This window comes from Cupressus sempervirens, chromosome 4 (genome assembly GCF_028749045.1).
Source record: "Cupressus sempervirens isolate cs-2001-9-10 chromosome 4, ASM2874904v1, whole genome shotgun sequence".
NCBI classification, from domain to species: domain Eukaryota; kingdom Viridiplantae; phylum Streptophyta; class Pinopsida; order Cupressales; family Cupressaceae; genus Cupressus; species Cupressus sempervirens.
The window spans coordinates 352,529,221-352,538,208 of record NC_143121.1 but is presented as its reverse complement, the minus strand read 5'-3'; the positions used below and the strand labels follow the sequence as shown (position 1 = coordinate 352,538,208).

Genomic DNA, 8,988 nt, shown 5'->3' with positions numbered 1-8,988 from the left:
GATGAAATAATGTGAAAATGTTCCCATTCTTATGTGATGGTTCTTAGCTGTAGAGGGAAGCTGCCGGGCAGCCTACAACCTAAAAGATATAAGAGAGAAGTGTAAAAACATTATCTATCCTCAAAGGTGGGAGCATCTATTATATTCATATATTTTCGTTTATATTACAATCATATTCAAATTATAGGCCTGTAGTTATGATGATTAATGCATTAAATCTCAAGCACCAGCCTTTCGACACAATTTTATTCTAGAAACTTTATCATAAATTTTTTATAAACCACCCTGATCAACAAAAACTGACACACGTCAAAACCACCACGATGATATGGGTTGAATCTTGACCCCATAAAAAAATAGCCCAGATTTCCAACGACCTGAAACTACCTCTTTCATACTGAACTCAATGTATTTTGGCTCCTCACAATGAGTGTATGCTTTGACAATAAATTCCCCTGCAACCACTTCTATCCACCCATCACTTTGATTATTCAAAGGAGCAATCTTCACATTTGGATCTATGCTCGCTCCTTCCCTCTCCACCAATAGCCGACCGGGTTCCATTTCATCTCCTTCTACAGTTATAATATTAAATTTCAGGGGATGCACATTCCACCCATGAGGACGGGATCCAAATTTAATCAGAAATGACAAAGAGTAGTCTATATTTGGTGACAACAGCCTGCAATCAAATCTGCCTTTTATCTCCAACCATGCAACAATTTTTAATTCAGCTACTTCCTTAAAATTGCAAAAACAACACTAACCCTTAAGGTTTTCATCTGATTGTGGAAATAGAAATAATGTCAATTAACAGTATAATCTCATCACCTTGCAATATAAAATGAGAAGAATGTCTATTTCTTTGCAAGAAAGATCAAATTTTGAGGATGAGAGGCATGCCATACTACACTGTCTTATATAGAATCAAATAAGAGAATCATCAATAAAACTTGAATATTTGAAAAGTGTAAGGAAACTTAGCAATAAAGAATATAATTGTTTCCACATAACTCATAATAGATTTGAAATAAATACAGAATTAAAATCCACATGCAAGAGAATATACAACATATCCACAAAATTGTGACACAAGATATACCCTGGAAAACCCTCATTGAGGGAAAAAATCTAGCCTCCAAAAGCATCCATCACCATGTATTATTCAGCAAAAAAAAATACCAATACAATACAACCATGGAAGCCTTTATGGCCATAACCACAACTAAGAAAACTATGTGAACAAGCATGAATCCACACATCCCATGCCATGCTTCCAACCTTCACAAATGCTCCCTTGGCTAACCTGTCAAGCCTTGTCCCACTCAACTCTTGCCTTTATCACTCTCTTTTTTGTCACTCTACAACAACTACCATTGTGGCTGCTTATATAGTAGCAAGTCCCACAAAACCACTAAGTGGTATTACATAAACTATGTCCTAAAACCATGTGCTACCTAACCCACTGACCCCACATTTAATATTAGGCATTTAATTCTTTTCTCCAATATTAAATAATTACATGAAATATTTTCACAATATTACAATACAACTCATCAAGAATATTCTATGAGAATCTTTACATGTTGCATGTCCATCTAGGTACAACATTACATGATAAAATAAAATAATAAAATATAACAATATTATGCAATGTGTGCAACACCCATTACTTCAACAATCTCCCACTTGTTGTATACATTACATAGGGTCAATCCGTAGCCACATAAATGAACAAGAGAAAAATCTCTCCTAGTACATCCACTATCATGGATCAAAGTACACCAAGTGCTCCATCCTAGTACCCACAACAAAATCAAAGTATCTAGCATCTCAAACATGAATGATCTCAGTTCCTACTATGCCACTGCCACTGAACATACATAGAAGCCATCCAAAGAGAAAGCCACCCAACCTATTGCATTAGAAGATCATAAAATTCTGTACCAACTGAAATTTCAAGCACAAAAACAAATCTGATTCAAAGGTAATCACATGTATCTGTAGTTGTCAAAATATATCCATAGCTGAAATAGTACCCACAACAAGTGCTAAACCCATCCAACTATTCATACCTCAAAGGTATAACAAGTGAATCTCATATTACTAACATATCCAATCTATAACCTGCAATCACAAGCCTCAAGAGCAATACCTGCCACATATATACCAAGAAGCTCCCACTGCAAAAGATAATGTCAAATCTATAACCAATCCACTCACAACATCTCAAAGAAGTGAATCCATGTAGTATCAAGGACATCCACAATACATAAACTAATATTATACAAGAACAACTCTCATAACAAGTCTTCAATAGTCTCCTGAATTCTCCACAACCAACAAAAGAAAGAGATAAAGTAATAACCATGTCATCTCTCATATGACATACATGAACAAAAACCAGTGATCACAATCTCTAACCAATCTCAAACCCAATGTAAGTGAAACTAAACATTCAAGAAGATAACCAAGACCAAAGAAACCATGCAAATCATAACCTATATCATGTCCTTCTATACACACCTCTAGATGTAAATTGTGCAAGTATGATCTCCTCTATAAAACCCCAACAAGAAGCCTCAACAACACCCAAACCATACCATATAACTAATCATGGGTGTAAGCCTCTCACAAGAAGATCAAACTCAATAAACCATTCCTAAACCAAAGAATATGCCCAATATAAAATCATCTCTCAAACTCAACCAACATAATAACATATGCACATGAAGATAACCAATTCTAAACCATCTCTCAAATGAACCCTCTAGAACTAACTCATGTACCATAGCTCAAGATCCATATCCATGAAAGACAAGTATAAATATAGTACAACTGAGAGAAACAATGGGCTATACCTCTCAAGTAACAAACCGTCGAGTAGACAAAAAATGGGGAATGATAATGCTCATCAAGATACCCAAGTCTCCAACCAAGACTCATCTAAGAACAATCTCCTCTCAAGTCCATATCAGGTGACTGCCCCTAAGACTTCTTGCTGAAACCATCAACCATCCCAACAAACACTTCTCTAATCCAAGAGAAATCAACATCACCACTGTATCTAAGTATCCATGAGCACCTATAACCAATCAATCCATGCCAACTCCAAATGCAATATAGAAATATCATAAAGTCTCCAGCTTATGATCAGTGTACTCAATACTAAGAAACTAAATCAAGATCAATGTCAAAGTTCCAACCATGGCTTGAGAAACATAAACACGACAACATGATCTAACCATCTCAACCAAAGAGATAGCATGCTCCACATGAACATACTATAACATGTCACAACTCTAAACACGTATCAAGAGTATACCATGACATAATAAGAAAACCATCTTCATACTAAAGATAGCATGCCAAATACAAGCATAAACCACACCTTTGCCAAGAATCCTGTGAGTTCTCAAGATGCAACCATCTCCATACACCATGAAGAAAACCATCTCCACATACCATAAAGAACCACCTCCACACACCATGAAGATAACCAAGAACTCCATAAGTCCTCAAGATCTAACCATTTTCACACACCATGAAGATAACAAGTGCACCATGCAAATGTCAAAGACACTTTTGTAGCAATAGGATCTAAGACGAACCTCCAACATCTGCAAACACTTAATAAATATATCAATGCCAAAAAAAAAACTCCCACTCAACTATGGTACTAAGACACCTATGACATCATAAAATCCATCTCCTATAAGAAGATCCAAACCAAACTAGGAACTAATCCTGCACTGTCACCCCATCATTGTCACAAGCTCCCACTAAACCATGTATCCAAGCTATCCATGACATAAAGATGAAAAATCATTCTCTAACCATGAGAATCAACCAAGGCATCGAACCATCAAAGAACTCAAAGTGCACATCATGAGCTTCTAAAAAAGAAACCAAATAACCATGATCCTCAACCAAGAAGATATACCACCATAACTAAATAAAAAATTCAAGCTAATGAACATCAAGGATGTACCTGTATATCCAATCATGTCATGCCAAAATTTATGACACCATGATCACATCCATGAACCAAGCATCTATTTCTCAAAGTGTCCAACCTGTCAGCATAAAATAATCAACCACAATCCTCCACCATGATTGTAACTTGTAACAACATCTCATCCCTTCTACATGAAGATAAAATCATGTGACTTAGGGCATAAACAACTCAAATCTAACCCACCAATCTAAATATGCATCAATAATGAAAAATAATGGGCAAAGACAACCCATAACCAAGCTATAAATGTAACCTGTAAGTATAGACTGCTTACAACACTGCACAACTTGTAGATCCAACAAGTCATCATACATATCTAAACCAAACATTGATAACCATATCATCATGAGACCAAACTTGAGTATATAATGACATCAAAACTTAAATCTCTAATGCCATAAACTCATAATGTTACCATAGTCAAAATATATCTATAAACTATTCAGATCACTATATCACCAAATAAATTATGCCAAACCTGCACCAAATCTAAACCAATGTGTAGAGCTCTCCAAGAGCTTTTCGTTGACTACTTGAAGTCCAAAATTTGACTCCGTATGCCTAAGTTATGCCCTAATCTGTGCTCAAAATAAATAACATCTGCCTTTAGGACTTTTAAAACCTAACAAAATCTCAAAATCATAAAACCAAAACTATACTATGTTGTAGTTCTTTGAATTAGCTTTCCAATGCTTGTAAGAACTCTAAAATCCGATATTCTGATAGAAAGTTATAGCCATTTTACTAAGATAGTCTTTTTACAGTTTTCAGTGCGATTTTTCATTTTCTTTTTTTTCTGTGACAAAAATTCTAATAGGATTAAATTTGATGGCCATCATGAGTTGAAATCAAAAAACTCTTTCATTTCCTCTTAACATGGCCAAACTAGGGCATATTATATATCAAAATTTATGAAAATGTTGACCCGGATCCAATGGTGAGGTCTGTTTTTACCTAGGAGGCCATTTCTGCAAGCTCCCCCCTAAAACCCTCATTTAAATGAAATATTCAAAAAATTCTTTTGTCCAAAAAAATTCACGTGCCCAAATATTTTAACATTCCATCATAACAGCAAATCCAAAGCCCTCAGATCTGCAATAAAAACTCATATATCTTGCCTTTCTTTTTTTTTTTCTTTAATCCTCTCATGCATTCTCATGGATTCAATCTATAGTTACAACAATAAAACCATAGTTCTGATACCCCTTGTAAAGAAACTTGGCAATAAAGAATATAACCGTTTCCACCCAACCCATAATAGATCTGAAATAAACACGAAATTAAAATCCAAATGCAAGAGAATATACAACATACTCACAAAATTGTGACACAAGATATATCCTGGGAAACTCTCATTGAGAGAGAAAACCTAGCCTCCAAAAGCATCCATCACCATGTATTATTCAGTAAAAAAAAATACCATTGCAATACAACCATGGACGCCTTCATGGCCATAGCCACAACCGAGCAAACTATGTAAACAAGCATGAATCCACACATCCCATGCCATGCTTCCAACCTTCACAAATGCTCCCTTGGCTAACTTGTCATGCCTTGTCCCACTCAACTCTTGCCTTTTTCACTCTCCTTCTTGTCACTCTACAACAACTACTCTTGTGGCTGCTTATATAGTAACAAGTCTCACAAAACCACTAAGTGGTATTACATAAACCATGTCCTAAAACCACGTGCTACCTAACCCACTGACCTCACATTTAATATTAGACATTTAACTCTTTTTTCCAATATTAAATAATTACATGAAATATTTTCACAATGTTACAATACAATTTATCAAGAATATTTTATAAGAATCTTTACATGTTGCATGTCCATCTAGGTACAACATTACATGATAAAATAAAATAATAAAATATAACAATATTATGCAATGTGTGCAACACCCATTATCTCAACAAAAAGATCAAAACAAATTCAATTCACTTTACTCCTACTTCGATTATGGTCAAAAGCCAGGGAATAGTATGTATAGGTAAATGGAGATAAGTCCTTGCTTAGGGTTTCCATAAGGGAGTTCTGACTACCCGAATTGGCATCTGGTTTCGCCATGAGCCATTAACCGGACTTTAATTATTTTCTTGAACGACAAACCAGTAATGAAATTATTTTAATGATGCTTTAAAAGAACAAATTTCTACAATATAATTGGCTTTAAGGAACACAATTGATCTTGAGTATACATTTGTTAGGTCCAGGATTGTTAGCTGTTTAAGATTGATGGACAAGCTTTCCAACAAGGAATATCCCAATAACTAAAATATTGCACCCAATTGCAAGAGGAATCAAGAAACCCTATAAACTACCAAAACCTAAAAGTCTTACCCAACAATAGAGTCTTCCTTAATCTATTGGGTGCACAAACACAGCTTTTAGATATATAACAACTAAACTCCAAAAGAATTTCTGGTTTCATTTTGTTTCAACTTTAATAGCGCCAAGTATAAATCCTACAGTGCCTTCATCGCATACAGAGCAATTTAAGGGGGAAATAGATTGTAGGTTAAAAACTCTTCAACTAAGAACTGGCATGATGAATTTTAGGTTAACATTCATCTAAAAATATTCTCTCTTGACATTAAATGACATACACGAGCCACTGGAATTAGCTAGACTGGGATCAATTGAAAGGAATCTATATATCTCATAAACTTGGAATTTGCAACTTCACCAGGATTCCACCTCCAATAGCGTTGGTCATCACCCCAAATGATTGATAAGTCTCTGGAAGATAACATACAACACAGTTTTGTAGTTGGCCTTTGTAGCCAGAATCTCTGCACATTTCAACAAATTGTGTGAAAAGTTTAAAGGAAAAACAAAACCAACAGGAAAACAAATAAAAGTTGTGTACTCACACAGGTTCCTCCGTTGAGAAAGATTGATTGACAGAGGAGAAAATAGAGTTGTTTCTTGGAAGAGAAAGTGATGGGAGAAATTGAATTAGCAAGGATTTGGGTATAATGGGTAGGAAGCCATTTATCCCAGAGAGAGTCTGAGGACGCTGCAGATCTTAAAAGTTTCGAGACTGCTGCGAGTCGACAGGCATAGCGAGGAGTTGTAAATAATAAGATCAGAGGTGTAGTTCTCTGGTAACTCTTTCATCTTCTCCTTTTTCTTAGTAATCTAAAACACGGAAAAGTAAATAGACCAAGAGCCAAGGCAGTTTGAAAAACGTGGATTTCTGGAGGCAGGCTTTGAATTTAACGGTCTCACCGAATCTATCTATAAAGTTTTTTTTATAGATAATTGACTAGTTTAATCTATTTTCCAAATGTAAAAAAAGTTATTTATTTGAGAAAAACTCAATTTTGAAGCAAAAAATTACGAAGAAATTAAAAAAAAATCAATGGGACGATGTACTTTTGCATTAAATGTGACAATGACCTGTCATTTCTGCTAGATCATTCTCCTATTATTTTTCTTTATCGAATTTGGTTCACTGCCATGCCACATCTTTAATTTCTTAGATTACTAACTACAAAATAAATTAGAAGTTTCATCGGAACAAAATTCTGGAAGCTTCTCTAAAGCTGGATGGTTTTGCTTCAACAACAGCATAAAATAACCACCTAGCCACCCCAAACAACAGTATAAACTCAACACAGATCGATATAATCTTTTAACATGTGACTCAATAGAGACTCCAAACAAGCAGCCTCCAAAGAATGCCTGGTCTTCTTATGCTTCTTCAGTTCTTCCTGCCGATCCTCTGAATTTCTTTGTGATCCAAAACTGCCAAGTCATGAGGTGGAAAAATTAACCCCCTAAAATCAAAGTGATAAAGCCCACACGTTGCAGAACATCAATGATATATCAATCATACTAAATATCAGTGTAACGAGACTTGCACCCCTTTCTAAATTTTGAAGTATCCGTCCCCAAGACGTTCTCGCATCGGGTATTTGAGTACTCAAGCACTCGCATCTCCACCATTTCACAACCATGTGGCCACTGGGACGTGTACTTAATTTCTATTTGAATTTTTGATTTTCGAATGTTACTATTAGGTATGTAATACATTACCATGTTAAATGTCAATGGTTCTAATTCGTGTTGTGATTTTGCTATGTTCAAGTATTTTAATTTAATATGTTCTAGTGAACTACGGAAACATCATTTTATAACTAACATTTCAAGTTCTATATGTATACTATACAACACTCCTCTCTGGCCTGTCCTTCCCTTATTGTTCCGACCCTCCCGAAGTACCCCGTACTGGTGTAACACTACTAAATGTCGAATATCAATATAAGGTTCATATCAAAATTAATGATAGTAACAAACCATTGCACAATGACATCAAGGTAGAAGATTAATTGTTGAATCTATAAAATTACATTGACTGTATACACCATTATAATTCACAGTCAATACATTCATTTGTACAATTGTGAACAAACAAATAATGATAGTAAAGGAGTCTCTTACAATTTCCGATTCTTAATGTACTCTCTGTAGGCCAATTTGATGTAGTAGTTAGAGCTAATGGACTGACCGATAGGCACAATTGTTAATGCGTACATGGGATGCTGCACTTCTCCGTATTACGTTCCTATAATGTATTAATCAAAATTCTGAAAGATTAGAACAAGGGACATAACATAGGGAGCAACAATTAGTTGATGGCAGTAGCAACCTCGATATATTTTGTGATGAATACTCATGAGGCCAACAATTACTTCATGCCATTGTCCAGTATGACGGATCTAAAGGCATGCCTTAGACAAAGATCGATCATTGGATGTGATGATCAACATTTAGTCAAATAAGCCAAGGATAATACTAATCAGAGGAATATTGTACAGTATAAAATAATAATAATTCAATAAATTCTAACCTTAATACTATCAATCAATTATTAAGAATCCCTAATATCGGTGACGACTAAATTTCCTTTGGAATTCCGTTTAGAAGAAAACCTCCCAAATTTTCTTTAAATTTTCATTTAT

The 8,988-nt window shown here is 35.0% G+C and overlaps 1 pseudogene; it reads right to left on the bottom strand.

The window, feature by feature from the left end:
• Positions 1–309: 309 nt before the first annotated feature.
• LOC149561502 (F-box protein At2g02240-like) lies at positions 310–7,141 on the bottom strand (annotated as a pseudogene).
• Between the last annotated feature and the right edge of the window lie 1,847 nt (positions 7,142–8,988).